The following is a 20749-nucleotide window of genomic DNA, read 5'->3' as shown; positions in this document are numbered from 1 at the left end:
AAGCCTTTTCTACACATTCTTAGTCACTCGATGCTCTTCATATTGATCATAGAACCTAACTGAAGTATCATAAGCCTTTTCCATAAGATTTTTAGACTCTCCCTCCTCTTCATATTGATCAAAAATCCTAATGGAGACATCGTAAGCAATTTCTATAGTATTTTTAGATTCTTCCCTCTCCATACTAATTGGAGAGCCTACCGATATCCTCCACAGTTCTAGTATTTTGATTATGGAGTCCACCCAGATCCTGCGTAGTTGTACCAACTTGATCTTAGGCTCTTCCCAAAGAGTGATTACCTTTCGATTTGCAAATTCGGTGTTTTGATTAATTTACGTTTTCCCTCTTCAAATTAGTTTTAGCCTTACAATTTAGGTGCTCTTCTATCCAGTGAGTTCTTTAGACTAGGGACATTGATCCATTCTGTAGTGTTCCACTTACTTTATCTCAAGGGCCATAGTTGTTGGTCTTCCACCGCCCGAGTAAACTTATTTATCGTTATTCTCAAGACCCTACTCTACATATTAAAAGAGAAACTACCATGCACATTTGGTCTCTTCAAATTGTCTAGGTCATCTCCTCTCCACTACGTTGGACTGCCCAAACTTGACTTCCTGCAATGCAAAAATCTGTCTTAGCATGGTTTACACCAACATTTCTTCCCATGAATTCTTATGTCCTGATTGATTGTTAAATCATACTCAAGTGATTGAAAGTTGTGAATTTATGAATTTCATGTTTCATGGAAAAGTCTTAATTATATATTCATTAGGCTTGTCTTTGACCACTGACATATTTCAAAGACCAACCATATGCTCATCATCATCATTTGCACAAACAGAATTCCAATGTCTATTTATAATTAGAAATTGTTTCTTCCCATTTCCTAGGTCACTGTCTTTGTCTTAGAGAGTTGATGACTTTGGATAGATCGTCATGTATTATTTGTGAAACATCAAACTACAGAGTAAAATTAATCTTTGGATTGCAATCACTGATCTTCTTCATTTTCATCCTCTTGTTCCATTTCACAGATTCACACATCATTAAAAGCCTATTTAAGGGTGTCTGTCTCTCGAGATTTCTTGTGTGTTTTAGAGGCGATGGAGAAGTTCCTAAATCTGACAGTTCTAAATTCTCAGATCAATTCATTTAACCCTATCCAAGAGATCTCGTGTATCCAATGCAAACTAAAACTGGTATGTACTTCATGGGAGAGGTCACAGATGATCAGGGCAATCAGCACTGACCTCAGCAGAGGAAGAGTTTAAGCCTTCAAATGCTGATTATTTAAACAACTTCTGTGCACAGACTCAAAGGTAAAACAACAAGTTCCAAATTATGCCACTGAAATTATGTGAAGGGGTAAATGAACTTTGAAAATCTAATCATGAGAATTCTGGCACAAAAGAAATTGATCTTGATGGTAGCTTGCTATTCCTTTGCTCTGTTTATCTAGATCAAGCAACTCATCATGGATGGGGGTATAACCCTTATATTTCCCGTTCCTTAACAATACAATTTTCTCCTCCATTGGTAGCTCAAAGAATTAGGCGCTTTGTCAAAATGCTTCCTCCATAGACTATGCCATGATTTATCGGATAGAAAAATCTGCAATAAAAACATGTCTGTCAGCAATGAGTTTTTGCATTATCATTCACAGCATGGCAAGAATATGCTCTGATACCACTTGTAATGTTCCGTTTGTGAACATTATTTATTTGACTTCTATTCGTAAGAGTTTTTAAAAAAAAATTATCTCTAGATGATATTTCAATGTTATTAATCCTCATATACATATACATATATACATATTAAAGGTAAGAGCCACGTCCTTTCATATTATACTAATAATCATTATTTTATATTAATAATATATTTAAACTAATAAGCTTAGTTAATATATTATATTAACAATTATATTATAACATATATTAATTTAATAATATATCAACTATACATTATAATAAATTATCAATATAGTATTATTATATTGAAATATATTTTAATCATCATAATATCATTATATTTAGATTATTATTATTTCATTAATTTTATTATAATACATTATACATAATATGATATTATTATATAATATAATATTGTACTTATAGATCTAACATTATTTATAAGATATTGTATGATTATAATAATATTACTAAATATTCAATGTAATAATATTATAATATAATATCATTATTTTAATTATTAGTATTACTTTATATATAATACCAATTTGAATTACATGTCAAAATGGGGACATCACAGAATCATGCATGTATATCTACCAATGTAGCTCTTATTCTGGTTTCTTCTCTTAGCAATTCTACTTGCATATTAGTTAAGAATTTGATCTTTGTATAGTGGGCAAAGTTGTAACTCAGGTCAAGTTGCAATTGTTGTGCACTTTCCTTCAGATCTTCATTAATCTTTACAAGATTATCTTTAATTTTCTTGGTGAAAATGGAAGTATCACATAGTTTATTGAAAAATGAAGTCACATTGTTGTAAGAGGTGTCCAATGAGCCTAGAATAGTAGACAAGTGTACTTGATAAATTGCAATTTGTTGTGCTACTCATTCCAAAACTTTATTCTAAAACTTCTTCTCAGCTCTCTGCAACAATTACTCCCATCCATTCAAATCTTCATTGAATTTTTGAACTATCTCTGCTAACTAAACCAAAATTGGTTGAGAAGTGTCAACCTCTATGCTGAGTGCTTCTACTAGAATATTCTTTGCATCTTCAAGCTCTTGAAATTCCTTATTTCTTTCATCTCTAAGCCTCTACTGCTTAGCTTTCTTTTGAAGTATCTCTCCAAATATATGTATTTGATTAGGATTAAGATTGGAGATATCTCATTTTGGAATAACTACCTCCTCATCAAGATCAATTTCTTCTTCCTTCTCTTTTCCTTTACTCAAAAATTTTGTACTTAATTGAGGCTTGGTCTCAACAATCCTTTCACTTGTTATTTGCATGCTAGGAATGGAAACAATGATAGAAATAGTAGGACTCATTGAAAAAGTAAATACTTCATTTATTAAAGGAATACCTTGTGTAACAAAAATTGAGGGAGGAAGAAGTGTTGACTGCTCGGTAGATGAAGTACATGTAGCTTCTATCAATGAAGTAATGAGTTGAATAGGTGCAAAAATGGATTGAGTTCTTGTACTTACAAAGTTTGACACAATCAATCATCTTTTGCTAGAATATTCTTCACATTTTTAAGCACTTGAAATTCCTTATTTTTTTCATCTCTAAGCCTCTATTGCTTAGCTTTCTTTTGTAGTAGCTCTCCAAATATATGCATTTGATCAAAGACTAAGATTGGAGATATCCCATTTTGGAATAACAACCTTCTCATCAAGATTAATTTCTTCTTCCTTCTCCTTTCCTTTAATCAAAAATTTTGTACTTGGTTGAGGCTTGGTCTCAACTATCCTTTCACTTATTATTTGCTCTCTAGGAATGGAAACAATGATAGAAATAGTAGGACTAGCTGAAAAAGTAGATGCTGCACTTATTAAAGGAATACCTTGTGTAACAAAAATTGATTGAGGAGGAAGTGTTGACTACTCAGTAGATGAAGTACTTGTCACTTTTGTCAATAAAGTACTAAGCTGAGTAGGTGCAAAAATTAATTGAGTGCTTGTACTTACAATGTTTGACACAATCAATACTAGAGTAGCTTTCTCTAGGCTTGATGTTTTTAGTTCTTCGCTTAGAGAATGAGGAAGTGAGGTTATGACCGCTGCTGCAATTTTCTTTCTATCAGTCTCCTCAATGTTCTAAACTTTAGGTAAATCTTCCTTGCCAGTGTCCTATTTTTGTTCCTATTCCTCATCATCTATGTTATAATAATGTGTTACTTCTTCATCATTAGTTTCCTCTTCCTTGTCATGTTCACCACAATCTGCATCCTTGTCATTGACATTAACAAAAAAATCACTTTGCTTGTGAAGAACATTAATGTTTTTCCATATGTTGGTGGCATTTCTTACCACATGTTCAATGTCATTCATCAATATAAGACAAGTGTTGATCTCACGGTAAGTTTTTCTTCATTCTTCTTTAAGGATTCTTTTACTTCCTTGTCACTTAAGCTTAGCATGAGTTGCCTCAAGGTTTGCTCATATATGTCTTTAGTAGTTTTCATAGCATTCTCCCATCTTGGCTTGACCTTTTCCATTAAATCATTCAGAATCTACTGAGCAAGCTAGTTTGGGGAATACTACCATTTACCCATCTTAAACATTATCATGTCTTCTATTTTCTTTTTCTCCTCTATAGTACTAGTCTCATACTTTAGTAATCTAAAGTTTGTTATGCCAAATCTTGAATCTATTTCTTTCAATCTTTCTTGAAAGGTGGGTGGAGGCTGTTTAAAGATCACATCTCCTCCTTCTTTATCAAGTTTCTTCCTAGATGTCCTCCTTGTGAACACAACCATAAATGGTTTCGTAGGTTTGGTTATTATAACATTACCTTTCTTCTTTGCATGTTCTTCTTCTTCTAACTTATCTTCATCTTCTACTTCATTGTTGTCAATGTCATCACCTTTGCTTTAAGTCAACAAAAGAGTAGAGCTAGTTTTCAATTTTGCAATTCTCTTCTTCCCTTTGTTGATTGCCTTAGGGAGTTTTATGTCAAGTTCTATTCTTTCATTTGCTTCATCATAGGTGCCAAAGTATACAAATTTTGGGTCAACTGGCTCATTTAATAGTGCTTCAATAATGTCCTTAGTTTCATCTATGTTAACCTCATAACCTAGAGGCTTGACCCATACAATTCTTGGTCTTACTACTTGTATATATACTTTGTCACTATCAACCATGAAATAAATATAATATTTTTAATCATCAAAATGTTTCTTACGGATCCTAAATCTATTATTCATCTTGTCCTTGAATGCATCAAAGTAATTATCTATAATGCTAACATAGTTTTCTCCCATTTCAGCTATATATTGATTAAAATGATAAAGAATAGGTACATCCTTCCTCCATACGCCTATACTTTTAGATGGGAAGAACTTCTATACATAGAAAGATAGAAAAGTTAAGAGTGAACTAAACTTACAAGGATTGTTATTCGAAGTTCTTATAATCTACATATTCTTGTTGAGCTGATTCAACATAAACTCAGGAAGGTCAAGTGAGAAGTTATTCTTGACCACTTTGTATGCGAGATCCACTACTCCACATGATACATTGTAGATTCTTCTCAAGATTTATATTTTGTGTGTGGTGACATGTATCCCAAACTTTAATTCCATATCCATGACACAACTAATCTTCATTCCTCTTCCATCATGTTCCGCTATGGTTTTCTTTTCTAGCTCAACCCAACTTAGGGTTTTGGTCATTTCAGCTTTTCCTACATTGGAAGACCAATGATCCAATAATTCAACTTCTTGGTTATCAAAATAGGTTGCTCTAACCATAACTGACCATTATGGACATGATTGAGGATAAATCTTATCCATTTGATTTGAAAATATTGTGGCATGTGTGGAATGTGAGTCAAACCCTTTGCTTCAAGGTTTTGATGCTCCAGTTTTAACACACCATTTACACACAATTATCTCAAGATTCATTCATTTCCAAGGTTCCAATATCTTAAATAAAAAATTGAAAATGTGAATGAATTTCATTATTCAATAGTACCTTTGATGGAATTTTAGATTGAGCTCCACTCAGATATAAGGTTTTCGTGATAGTCAGACTCAACTCAAATTCTAGTGTCTTCCATTCCACACGTTGAACTAACATATTAGATCCTTTCTTTGATTTTCTACTAGTGGATGCCATTTTTCTAAGTAGGATTTGAGAGAATACAAAAATCTTTAATAGTAACTCACATAGATCACTTGGATATACTAAGAATGTTCTACACAATAGCTCTCAAAAAATTCACTCTGAGAAATGAATTCAATTTTATCCTTTTTATCAAATTTTGCCTATCGATTGCCAAAAATATTTGGTATGATTGTTCACTCAAATGAGATATTGTCTTTTAGTTCACTTGCATTAAGTTCTTGATAGAGTCATCTATGACTCAGTATCCTTATAAAACTTAGTTACTCTTGACCTTGCTTAGCAGGGTCTTGCAACTCAACCTCACTCGGTAAGGTCTGTAACCTGACCTCATTTGGTAATGACTAGCATCCTCTTGAATTCTTGGTGATCCCTTTGCATCTTGAATTTTGATATGGATCTTTCATTCTACTCACTGGAACTAGCATAAGATATCTTCAGAATCCTAGTTCCAGTGCTCCTTGTGAGAGATCAAGTAGAAATGCTTGAATCACCTAATCCTTGAGTGACATATGCTTCAATGCTTGGACTTGCATTCTCAAAATATTTTAGAATCCATTGCTGTCTCATTTTCTTTATAATGTTATCAGCCTTGGCTTTCTTTTTATCTTCAATTTTTCTATATAGTTCTTGGCAAGATGACCAATTTTTTTACAAATAAAACATCTTCTGGTAGTGTCTCTTGTCCTCATGTGATGTTTTACACAGTTTATTTAAATGTGTCCAAATTCTCCATAGTAATGACATCTGCACCAAGTGTTATAGTCCCAACCAAATATAGCCCTTACAATCTATTCTATTGTGTTTAATATCTTATTTTTGCATTATGAGGATTTGTGCCCATTCTTCTTACATTTGTGACATTTTTCTTCAAATTTAGTATTCTCTTTGCATTCATTAGCTCTATGACCACACTGATTGCAATTTTAGCATTTTCCTTTAAATTTATCTTTCCCATTGCTCCAACATTTGTTTGATGTATGACCTATCTTACCACAATGACTGCAAGTGGGTCTTTGATTCTTTTGAGTTTCTTGCTTGGATGATTCACCTTCTTTTGTATATCTAATTCTTACTTTTCCTTTTTTTTTGTAATGGCTTTGGTCATTTAATTGATTCATGTATTCTTGAGATTTCATCATCCTCTCATTGGTTTGTCTTTCAGTGTTTAGATCATTATGCAACCTTTCATTTTCTAATCTTAGATTCATGATTTCTTCATTTGCATTGGTGACCTAATCAATCAAGTCTACTTACTGAAGGGATAGATGTTGAATCTCATTGTTCTTTCCTTCTATTTCCTCTTTTATCTTATTTTTCTCTTCCATGATTTCACACAATCTTACTGATTGAATTTTTGGTTCTCTTCTCAGTTTCTTAACTTCTTCTTGAAGTGAACCATTCTTTTCTACTAGTTATTTGATTGCTTTATTGGCTTCATCTGAATTTTTTTCTGAATGAATGTCTTCAATTCTTTCTTTAATGTAGAGTTGGTCATTAATCTAGATTGTAAGATATTTTTTTCTTTTCAAGGATTGAGAGCGTTGCTCCTTTTCTTTCTTGACTTGTCCAATAGCCAACTCCAAATCCAACTTCTCATTGTCAATAGCCTTATCAAGTCTGAATACTTCCATAGCCTATGATCTTTGCTCAATGTGACATAACAGACATGTTCAGAGAATAGTTATTAGAGGCATAAGGTTAGGGTTGGAATATTTAGTGCATTATTTCAATGGTTTAGTCTACATAAGAAGATTCATAGTGGTTTAGCAGTTCAAATGATCCATCTTGTAGGTTCAACACAAGAAAAGTTTAGACTCATGGTTCAAAATGAAGATTCATTGACTCAGAATGTTTATAATCCATGATCAGATTAAAACTTGAATTCAATATTGGTTTATAATTTGGGTTTAGTGGTTTATTCTGAAGAGGTTCACATATTCAATTATGTGGCTGGGGTTTAGTGATTGATTTCTAGTTCAGAGATGCAGTTTGTCAATTCACAAATTCAAAGATTTAGTTCAAATGGTTCAAGGTGGAAAAACTAAAGTAAACCCCAGATCTAAACTTTAATGATTGGAATGGGAACATGAATACAAGTCTCACATGAAGAACTATCAGATGATCAGTTTAGTGGAAATGTTGATTTGGAAATGTAGGCAATATATGTGAACTATTTGGCATAATGCTCTAGCTTGATAAGCCTAGAATTCATATGACAGCAATCATGAGTGATCAATCAAGACCAAATGGAATGCATTATAGATCCACCAAATTGATACAAGCAAAGATGGATAATATAAGACTCTTGCTGTCAACTTTATAATTCTGATTTTTTGATAGTCAGATAGACCCTTAAACAGTGACTTGTAACTTTTGACTAAGACATTATTTTCAAACTCTCTTTATTGAGAATGTGGAAAACTAATATTGTGACAACATATCCAAAATTTGGCAAGATCCAATGGTGAAATAATTAGTTATACCCCCCGCAATAAGACCTATTTTATTGTCAGAATTATTTCTAATCTGCCCAGCAGAAAATTATTATTATTATGGACTGATTTATTCATTTCCCACTTGTCCAAATATGCTAAAATGACATTTGATTTAGTGAAGAACCTTTAAAAGCTAAATGTCATAAAATTCAAAGAAAATCTATCAAAACAAGATGAAAGGGAAGAGTCAGACAGGTAAGTTTCAAGAATCATTTTTTCTAAAAACTAAAAAAAGATCAATATCAACAGAGGAGATAAGTAGGCTACGGAAACATTGGAAAAGGAGTTCCATTTTTTTTTTTTCTTTTCTGTAGATTGGGTGCTATAGGATAGCTTTAGATTTAAACTGTAATGCAGGAAGAGAAGGAGAATATTTTTCTAGATAGTGATTTTTATGTGTGTCAATCAGCAAGTCTATGTTGTTTTGTTGTTTTTAGAGGAGGAGAATTTAGTATATAAATACTTTGTGATTGCATGCTAACTTTGTAATCAATGTTAATATTTGAGTTATCTTGATTATCTCTGAATATAGATCTAATACATGTAAATTGTTGCTACGATTACTCGTAGATTTTGGGCTTAGTTATTCGTACATCTGGAAAGAACCATTCATCTCTATTTATGCTTGTCTTCTATAATGCAATGATTGGGAAAGCGAACTTGGTGTCATTTTTTTTTTATTTCCATTCAATTAGTTAATTTCTTTGCATCTATATCATGCTTACATATAGATGTTTGTAAAGCTTTCATGCTTCTAGTTAAAAGAATCCATATTTAACTCATTGTATATTATATACAGGGAGTTGTACCCAATAGAATTCAGAGGAAGGTTATTGATCCAATAATAACCTATCCAACTGTTAGTGCTGATTAGTCTTCTCACTTGGGCATTCAGGGTTAATTTGTATGTATTTCTTCAGAGGACAATCTGTTCACTAACATTATGATAGATAAATCTTTGCCACTCCTTATACTACTATAGCCTTTGTATTTCACACTCCTACTCTTGTCTGTAAGTTACATTACATTCTTATTTCTTATTGGATGTGATACAATACGTTACATATATACCAATCTAATTTACAAACCCAAAAGGTTAGCTACAATAAAAGTTTACACAAAATACACAAAGTTGGCCACAACTATAGGAACTTTGGTTCTAAAGACTATCTCGGTGAGGTTTTCATACTTGGCATCTATTTTCAATGCTTTGCATCATCATGCATTTGTTAGACATAGAAGCTCGACCCATACTGGTCACTTTCAAGTAGTCTGAACTTGGTCTACACTGGTGACTCGGTGAATATTGTGAAACTTGACATTTAAATTAAATCACTTGATTCATATTGCATAGCTCAGTTAATGCTATCACAATGAGCTCCGTATAAAATGAGTCACTTGGTTAAGACTGAGTAGCTCGGTTAACATTGGATTCACATTACAGTAACTATGAACTCAAGTACTACACAACTTGGTTTGCACTAAGGAACTTGGTAAACCTTATTAAGCTTGGTTTACATTGCTGATCACTATCATGGTAGAAATTTCTCGGCACAAACTAAATACTTTCCCTTGAACTTAGTAGCAACTATAGAACTGAGTAGAGTCTAAAATGCTTGGCTAACTCTGTTAACTATACAATATGCTCGATAGGTACTTACAATTTGACTAAGTGTTTTTCACTTTGAAAAACCTGACTATTATGTAAACACCTTCATCTCCTTCTTTTTTATATTCTCCCAAGCCTTGATTTAGTGTCAATGGTGCTTGTCCTTATTCTTCCTCTTCATCATCTTCTTCTTCTTATTCATTTCCCTCACTGAATCTCTCCTTTATCTTTTTCACCAATTTTTTCTTCTTCCTAAGAATAGTGGTTATTTTCAAATCTGTTGTTATTCTTGATTTCAATTTTTCATAGTTTCCAAATGAGGTGGTACTCTTGTCAATTTATTCTTCTAGAAGAGTCATAATAGCTGCATAGGCCTCATCTACATTTATTTCATATGGCAAGGGTTTCAACAATCTTACACCTGGTACTTTTTTTGTGTACATATGTGTGGTTAGCACCCACTAAGAAACAAATATCATCATGTAATGTTTCTCCACTGAGGATACATGAATCCTTAACCTTTGTTTCATGGATTTCTTGAAACTCTCAAAGTAACTTGTCATTAATGAATCAAAGTTATCACCTAGCTATTCAATAAGTTCTAAAATTTGTACTGTAATAGACTTGTTGGTCTTCCAAGAAACCCTTCCAAATGTAAGAAATGTGTTGTGCATATAGAAGAATATACAAACTAGTAAAGAGACAAATTTGCATGATGTACTCTTTCCTTTCCTTATAGCCTCCAAGTTTTCTAATAGTTGTTGTAGTTGCAACTCAACAAGGTCATAAGAATGGTCCCTCTTTACAATCTTAAATCCTAAATCAATAGCCATACAAGAAACACTATTCAATCAGCTAGAATAAAATAACTTGTGAGAAACCACTCTCACTACAAAGGCAATTAAGGGATTTGTGAGGGTGTAAATAGACATCCCTCTCTTGTTCCATATGGTACTTGTATTTTTCTCAATAGATTCATTTTCATCACTCTGCATGCTCTTAGGTTGATCAAGGGTAGGGTATCCTAATACTTGGTTTATGATCCTCTCTGTGATCTTAATTAGTCCATTCTCCAACTAGATAATGATACCATGTATGCAACTTAAAATAATTTAATCCATTATGTCTTGAATACTTGGGGATCTTCTACGATGTGGGTTAACCCTTTTCATTCGACAATTTTGTATTCTTCCTCAAGACTCCATTATCACACAGTTTATTGTATGCATCTCTTATTTCCATGTATCCTACTTCTCTAATATTTCCTATATAACAATGCCTTACATCTTTTATCATCAAAACTTTTGGTGATATCATCAATAACACACCAGATAGGTCTCCTTTATATGCTATCTTAGGTATAGCTCAAAAAGAGGGCTACCTTAGATCATTTCTTATTAATTGAACATTATAAACCTATTTCCCCTCTTTCCTAACATTTGCAGAAGAGCTAGATGTCATTACGAGTAACTAGGGATTGCAAAAATTCAAATAGCATAACTTGGCAACAGTTAAATACCTTTTTGAATATGATGATTGATGACTACTAGTATCTTATTATGATTCACAAACACTTGAATATCCTTTCTCAATTCACTTTCATGCTCTTTGTGCACTCTATTAACTCTGGTAAGTGAGAATGAGTAAAAAATTAACTAGATAACCCTTCATATTTGGTAATAAATGCTCAGTGCTTACATAGTTGTAAGCTCAACTATCATAGGAATTTCAACACACTCAGCTAATACATGATTTCTAATATGCTTGGCTAGGAAAAAAAACTTGCCTTATACTAGCATCACTCCATAACTCAGTTATAACTGTAATGTCTTCCATGCTCGACACCAACATACAAAAAAAAAAACTATAGATTTCCTCTAGATTATAATCAATACATTGTATCTTAATTCATTCATATATGATCTTCTCAAAACTTGTATTCTTGGAACTAGTGTATAATATAATGTTTGAAATATTAGTCCCATTCACACCTCTTGATTGCCTAATTAGGGGTGATGTTATCACCTGGTCCATTGGATGAAGTCACCTTGACTTGATGTACTATAATCTTCCTTCTTTTTCCATGTCTTGTTCATCTATACTTTCACCTTTTCAACATTGGCCTTTTCTTTCCTTTGTTGAATTCACCAATTAGTGTTGGTGACCGAGTATGACAATATCTACTAACATGACTAGTCTTGAGATAGCTGAAACATTTAGTTTAATTCAACCATCTATTATAGTTGCCTCTAAAATGTGTCCTAATGCAATTATTAGGAACATGTCCATATTCTTGACAATAGTGACTATTGTACCTTATGTTATAATCCCAATCATAGGATTTCCCATTTTGTTGTACCTTTTTTATACTTGTTTGATGTCTATTTGGTCTTAGATCTACATTCATATGCTTTGTGTCCATACTTCTAACAATTGTGACAATATCCTTTAAATCTTTGATTGTTCATGGTCTTGGTCCTACATTCATGTGCTTGATTTCCTTGTTTGTTTCACCTATGACAATAACCCTTGAATTTCTACTTAGTTTTTTTATTTGCATTGTTGCTACTGCAAGCATTTATTAAATGACCTAGCTTTTTTCAAGTATGAAAAGTGGGTTTGTAGTTCTTACCTTTGTTGTTTCTTTTCTCACCACTTTTAGCCAATTCTCCTTATTCAGTACTAGTGTATCCCAATCTAGTAGTATCATTGTTAGGTCTTGGAGATTTCATCAATTTGTCAAAGTATTTGATGGTTCCACTAGGTTTGCTGAAACTTTCAACTAATTCCTTTTCAGCTCTTAGTCCATTCCTCAGTTGTTCATTTTGAAACTTTAGGGTTGTGATCTCAATGTCATTTCCATTTAAGTCATGGTTTACAATCATTAATTAATTCATTGTATCTAGTTGCATATTAGCAAGCTTTTGCACATCTAATGTCCTGATGTCTTCTCTTCTAGTTTGATGATCAGTGTTCTGTAACGCCTTGCCAAGGGATCCAAAAGAATTAACCTAAAGTTTTACTAAGTTTGCTAAACATTTTTTTTTAAAAAAAAGTAAGAATGTATAACATACACATCAAAGACATAGTAGCGGAAGCAATAACATGTAATCATCAGAAAACATACATAACAGGTTACATTCCTTAAGGATCCCAAGACATTGAGTCACATTTAAATTTAATTAATTCTAAGTCTAACAACTACCACATCCACATGAAAGAATAATAAGAAAGTCCAATGTCCATTTAATATACATTTGTCCCGAATGCCTCTTGGAAAATTAATTCAGAATGCTCAATCATCCATTGCACATGTCACATGTATGAAAGGCTTAAAATAATATACATATGTAAAAATAGAAATGCATCAACCTCCACAAATCCATGATACAAAGTACAGTAAAAATAAATGAAACCATTCACCATACATGATACATCCATACATCCATAATGATAAAACATCTATCATAAAATCTAACCATCCATCATAATAATCCAAGAACATAGTGAAGGTAAATGCCAACCAAGAAAGCTCCAACCATGGCGACTATGGATGGATCTCAATGGTAAGAGTAAAAGCACTACCACCCGACCACGTGGAACCTAAATGGTCCACTCCCACCGCGCTAAGGAGACAGTCTCAAGTCCCAAACAAGGTATCAAAACACAAAACACAAGTACTCTCTAATTCTGGGAAATCCTTAAAGTATACTAACTCAAAGGTTCCAACATAGACAGACATCTAGACCCAGAGGCACACAAGACATGTAGGAAACCTACTATGCAAATGGGAAAGTGTCATCACATGAATCACATTGGAAGTTACCCAAGCAATCCCTCAGGAATCTTGGGTCCCCAGTAATCCTGCGGCCACTAGTATCCTCTCGTACTGACGAGGCATACTATGGAATGCAAGGCCATAACCAAGCATTCCCTCTACCCCATCCTAGTCTGTACTAGCACTCAAGGTATGGGAGAGAACATACAATTATCTTATTAGGTTCATTTTAATCCCCATTTAGGTGAGATGTTTTCACTTATTAAAACAAACAACTTACAATGAGTCATCCCTAGGGCCACTTCGGGTCTCCCATCCCTCATTGCAAGCCACTTCCCGACACTACACAGAGATAACCTACCCTAGGCTCATGAAATCACAAATCACAAAAATCACCTCAGCCCTATACAAGCAACTGAAAAGCATCATAAATATAACCCACAATAGTCACATCAGTTCTCCACAAGAAACTGGAAAGCATCAAATGATAATCATAATGATCACAACAGATCTTTATTAGCAACTGAAGGCATCAATGATAAGTCACAATATCCAATGGTTCTCAATGAGCAACCAGGAAATATCCCAAAAATAGATCACAATACTGATCAAAGACTCCAAAAATGGTTAAGTCAGATAACCCATAACATAAAACTTGCCATTCCACCAAGCACTAAAAATAGTAATCAGCAATATAAACACACTCAACATAGAGCATATCAACACATACATGGTTGAGCAAAATAACCAAGATCGAGATCAACATCCGCATAACATCACAAACATATAACCCTAAGCCTCTGGTAACAACTTAAACTAGTCAACATCTAATCAACCCCAAAACCCCAAATTACAGATAGCATAAAGAAAATAAGATACAAATAGATGTTTTGGTTTGTTTTTTACAATCACATGGTTAAGCCAAATATGAGGTTTTAGTTTTTGTTTCAGAGTTTATCAAGTAAGACAAATCCTTCATTATCTTATAATTAACTCAAGTGTTTGTTAAAGTAAAATAAAGATTTAACCCATGATTTAAAAATCAATTTTTTAAAAATTTACTAGGGTAAATATTATATTTGTTTTAAGTTTGCTAAGATAAGATTCCCATTAATTCATAATTCTACTAAAGTCGAATTAACATTCTTAAAAGATTTCCTATCTTACTAATTAATAATCATATTAATTAATTAAATTTGATTTTAAGTAACCTAATGTCTTTTTAAAAATACCAAATTAATATTTATAAATTAAATTTAAATAACTCATTAATAATATTTAATGTCATTTATTAATTTTGTAAAATAAAAATTTGAATAACTTTGTTATTGAATTAATATTTAAAATGAATTATAATAAATTTATATAAACAAACTTATACTAAGTTAAATTAAAAATTTTAAAACTTTTAATGATAAAAAATTTGGATCATTAAACTGCCCTGTGATTTAATAATATTGGCGATGTATTTAATACAGACGCCTTCCCTTACTAGGAGGTCGCGGCCTGCTAGGGCAGTGGCCTGCCGCGCAGCCTTTAAGGCTACCGACAATCCACTATCATGGATAGTACTGTGGCAAGGGAGGGTGGGATGTGACTACCCACCTCCCCATTCAATATTAAATTTTGATTTTTTTAATATTTTTAAAATATTTTTATTATATATATATATATATATATATATTTGAAATTCTTAAAATTGGCTCTTCTCCTCTAAAAAGCAATAATGGGCAAGTCCTTTTCTCTCAACTCTTCCTTGTTGTTTGATCAAGATTTTCAGACAACTTCTAAAATTATACATTGGTATAATGATAAGATTTGTAAGCATGAAAACCCCATTAGTAAATGGAATTAGATAGGTAAATCCTAGCAACATTATTTAAGGCAGTGGGTAAGAAAAAAGACAAGGATGATAGAGCATTTGAACTTTCCTTGGTTGAGTCCCTACAAGAAGTTGAAGCATCTCTCCAAGACCACCAGATGGATTCCTAATATCTAAATGTGATCACCAGGATGAAGCATTCATGGGCAAGAATTGAGGAAACTTTAGTCTAAAAGGATTTAGGGGGTAGAATTTAGTCTAGGGCTAACTAGTTGGAGAAGGGAGACAAAGATTTGAAGTTCTTCTCTAAGTTATTGAAAGTGAATGAGGTCAAAGACAAGATTGAGTGTGTATGGGAGAATGCAACTTTTTTCAAAGATGATGAAGATATCATAGGTGCTTTTACCTAGTTCTGTGACCTTGTTCTCATCTAAAGATAAAAGAATGAACATGGAGTCTACTCTGAACAAGTTTAAAGGTATTATCCTCAAAAAAGTTTCAAATGCAAGATTAGAGTTATTGAATATTCCTATTTCTCACACAACGGTTAAAGAAACCATCACCACCTTGAGAAAAGAGAAAGCTCCTTGGCCAAATGGGATCATAGTTTAATTTTTCAAAGTTACTCTAGATTGGATCAACCCCATTTTGGTTGAGCTATATTGCTTTCTAATCAAGGAGGGTTCTTTGGGTCCAACTATTAATTCAGGTCTCATCAAACTTATATATAAAGGAGGAGATAAAACTTTGATAAAGAAATAAAGACCCATCACACTTCTGAATGTAACTTATAAAATTTTGGCTAAAATATTGGCTTCTAGATTAGGCCTCATCCTTTCCAAGATCATTTTTTTGTCAAGGGAAGATATATTGTGGAGAATCTCATCACATGCTAGGAAACTATGGACTGGGCCAAAATTTTAGGTGAAGATATTTGGATGATGTTGATAGACTATGAGAAATCCTATGAGAAGGTGGAATGGGTATTCATCTTTATGATGTTGGAAGAATCAAGATTTCCAAGTACACTTATTAATATGGTGAGAAATCTATTGAAGGGTGCAAATGTGAAAATTGAAGTGAATGGTATGAGATCAGAATGCTTAAACTGTACAAGATCCATTAGGCAGGGATGCCCCCTTGCCCCTACACTATTTGTAATTATGGCAAGAGCCTTGCACTACTTGTTGAGGAATGTCTCTATATCTCCTAAGGCTTTACGTACTATCCTTCCAAATGATAGTGAGATTATTAATCTCTAATTTGTAGATGACACATCAACTTTATTCAAACTTGATGATATTAATACGAGTCATCTAATGGAAAAATTGGATTTATTTTGTACAGCCTCGGGAAGTAAAATATCAATTTCTAAATTCATAATTTTGGGATGGGACCCTAATCCTCTAGTGTGGTAAAGTAAATATGGTCTAGATGGGAAGGCCCTAATGAGGTAGTTAAATACCTTGGAATACCCTTCACCATCAACCCTAGCATTAATGACATGTAGGTTTTGGTCAAAGAGAATATCAGTGGAAAGCTTCACAAATGGAACACATTTTATCTATTGTTGGTAGGCAAGGTTTAGGATTGTTAGAAGATCCTCTCCTCACATTCTATTTATTTCTCATTAGCATGGTTCTTTAATTTTAATTAGTTTCAATCTCTTCAAAAACTTGTTTAGAACTTTCTTTAGTTTGATGGGAAGGGTAATGTTAAGACTCATGTAGTTAGATAGGATTGGTCCACAAAAAGGAAGGAACTTAGGGATCTTGGTCTCAAATATCCAAGAGTTCAAGGGATGGTGCTAACTATGAAATGGATTACTAAAGCTACACATGGAGATGAAACTCGGATAATACTCATCAGACACAATTTGGCTAGAGGCTTTCCATGTGGAGCAAAGTTTTGGAATAATCTGAATATTTTAGATTTTCTAGCTCTCAAATGTAAGACAATGATGGGGGGGTCTATTATCTTTAAGGCCATTTGAAAAAGTTGGGGTAGAGTGAGACCCCTTTTGTGGATTATTCTAAGAACAAAGGGAGGTAATAAATCGTGTTGTAACAGTTCTATTTGGTAGAATTTGAAAAGTAACTCTAAGCCACTAGCCTTGGTGTAGGGGTGCTCAACCAAGAAATTGGCCAAAGTTGGTATTAAAACCTTAAGAGACATCTTGTGCAATGAAAAGCTTATTGACTAGACTGAACTTAAGTCTAGATTCTCCCTTAATGATTCACAAAAAAACCTACTCAGTGATTGCTAGAGCCCTTGTTGTTGCAGGGATCAGAAGGAATTGTTCTTCTCTTGAATCTTGCTCATTCTAGTTGAGATGGCTTGACTCCTCTCCCTTACACCTGGTTAGATCCAAGCATGTCTATTCTTCCCTCTCCTCTAGCACTATCATCCTTGATCATCTCAATACTAGTTGGAAGGTATCCCTTACCCATAATGACCGGAAAAAAATTCTCACCCTTCCTTGGGTTAGATCTATAGATCCTAAAATTGTTTGCTTTATGTGGAGAATATTGTTGCATAGGTTGACATTTACTAAGCCAGGGGGGAGCCTAATAGTTGTACTATTTGTAACCCAAATTGGTTACTCATGTTGTCTTCCATTGCCCTTTTGTTTAGGATATCTAGCATATGTTTGGTTTAGTGTTTGATGAAAATATCTTTATTGAGAACATTATATTTGGTAAAATCTATTGTGGTAAAAAGTATCTTAATGTGTTCTAGTCTATCTTTTCTTCATTTACACTTTGGTATCTATGAAAATTTAGGAACAATAACATATTTAGGATAAAGAAAGGATTCTTGTTGAGTCTCTAAGGAGACTCATAAGGGATGACATTGTTGTGAAGGTAACTTCCATCTTCAAGTTGAAGGAGGAGGAATTCCAAAAATTCATGGAGGAAGGTGAAGGTTCACTGACTAAGAAGGACCTTAAATATGGTATCATACTATGAAGGAGAATGATAGCAACACTATAGAGGATGAGTTCAATGTACCCTTGTCGCAATTGGTGTAGCAGATCCGTAAGGAAGGCAATTGGAGGGCAAAAGTATAAGGAAGGGATGGACCTCCAATGACAGTTATGCCTTCTTCTTTGAAATTCACTACTTCAAGGTCTAGTGGCGAAGAGGAAGAGTAAATTATATGGTGTAATCCATATGGTGTAATGTTGTATCAAACAACTAATTTTTAATATTTCATTATAAAAAAGCTCTCATTTAATTTTAAGATATTTCAATGGACAAATAATTTTATGATATGTGTAATAACAATTTGATTGAGTTATAGTTTAAAATTGATACTTAATTGAAATTATAACATTTATTATCATACTAAATTAATTTTAAATTTTTTTATTGAATATTTTAATATAATAATAAATATTCCTAAATATAACATGGTATATATGTTTTAACCTAAAAGGATTAGTTAGATTTTTTAATGAAACTGTTTAGGTATTATGAAAAGTTATATTTATATTATGAATATTAATTTAATGTACATGCATAATCTTATATCAAATTTATGAACTATTGACAGATGGAGAGTGTGGTTTCAAATTTTGATACTAAAAAGAAATACACAAGAAATAGTATGCTTACAAAAACCGAAAAGAATAAAATGAATATAATGAATACAATGCTGAAAGTATTTTGTATTTGAATTATGGCGTTGGAACATTATATTTTTGTCATTGACCATATGAATGAAAAGTAGACTAGCTTATACATCCCTTCTTTATTTGCAGCAGTTAGGATCTGTAATATGCCCATCACAACTGCTACATGATGGCAATCTCTCCACAATTTGAAATAAGTTAAAACGTGCTTTGTTGTAGTTACCATCTGTATCCGAATATGCGCTCGTCTTAAGATTATATCGAGCAGAAACTTGCAGAACAAATAAAAGGCTTAGAATTACAAGTACTATAATCATCCTCAGAAGCTGGGACATATAATTAATGTTGGGAAAGAGCTGTTGAAGATGGTATACAAACCGTACGGCGAGGAACATATTTATAGAGATAGACTCGTTCAAAATTGCAGTCAATCAATCAGTGGCGTGTAGGACACTCAACAAGTCCGGAAAATTCCTCGCTTAGTAACCGCGTTTGTCATTGTTCAAAGGCCGTGCATTTAAATTCTATTGAGTGTCTAATTGATAAATATGAGGGAGGGGTCAAAAGCATTATTAATAAATTGTTTTCCCGGTAAGAAAACATTAAACTACTTACCAACTCGTGACCGCAGCGTTTACATTGATCTGTTCACTCAACAATTGTAATTCGTAACGAAGCAATGTACCGATTTCCGCCAGTTGTAAACATTACAGATAATTTGGCTTGTTGCCCATTTTTAATTGGTTTAATTGACAGTGAAATGATACTAGAGTTTCTCCGAGGGCCAATGTATTGACAAACGGCAAACAGAAATTCCTTTCTAGGTATAAGATTTATTTATCTAATTTTGATATTGTTATTTTTTAGCTCTCACGACGACATAAAAATGTATGTAAATTTTTAAATCTAATTATTTGTTAAAATTGTCTGAGAATTTTTTTCATATCATTTTCTATCCGCATTTTACTATCTCACGTTCATATTAGAGATTGTTCATTTCATATTATTTTTAGACTACCTTTTCACAATTCTTACTATTTTTTCTTACTTTGAGTCTTACATATATACACTTGCAAGTTATGTAACACGAGATTTTAGAAGTTTTGAACGCGCGATCATTTTTCATTGATTTGAATACTGACCCGTTCAAACACTTGGCCATTTTTTCTCTATATAATTCGATACTTCCTTTAACCATCTATGTGCTTGATATCGCTCTGTGCCAGGCAAGATATTTATTCAGCAGGCTTTTTGTCCACCTGTAAAACAAGTTTGTTTACATAGCATTCTTTATGATAGCTATAATGGTGAGATTGGTGCTTTTGAAAATCATGGTAGCTTTGATTGTTGTGATCGTTATGTTTTCCTTTGCTTCCTCTGCTCGTCCAATCCTCCATGAAAAAGTGAATAGAAATACAGGGTTTCATAGTCTGCTTGAAATTATTGAGATGCTATCTTCGAGCTCTAATTGTAGGGGCCATATTTCAGATCCAAATTGCCATAAAAGATAAATCAATTTCAACTATTTGCATCTATCTTGATTATGTAATTTTTAACATGTATTCTTCGAAATCAGGAATATTTGTAT

The sequence above is a fragment of the Cupressus sempervirens genome, chromosome 3 (assembly GCF_028749045.1).
Source record: "Cupressus sempervirens isolate cs-2001-9-10 chromosome 3, ASM2874904v1, whole genome shotgun sequence".
NCBI classification, from domain to species: Eukaryota; Viridiplantae; Streptophyta; class Pinopsida; order Cupressales; family Cupressaceae; genus Cupressus; species Cupressus sempervirens.
This window is presented reverse-complemented; position numbering follows the sequence as displayed.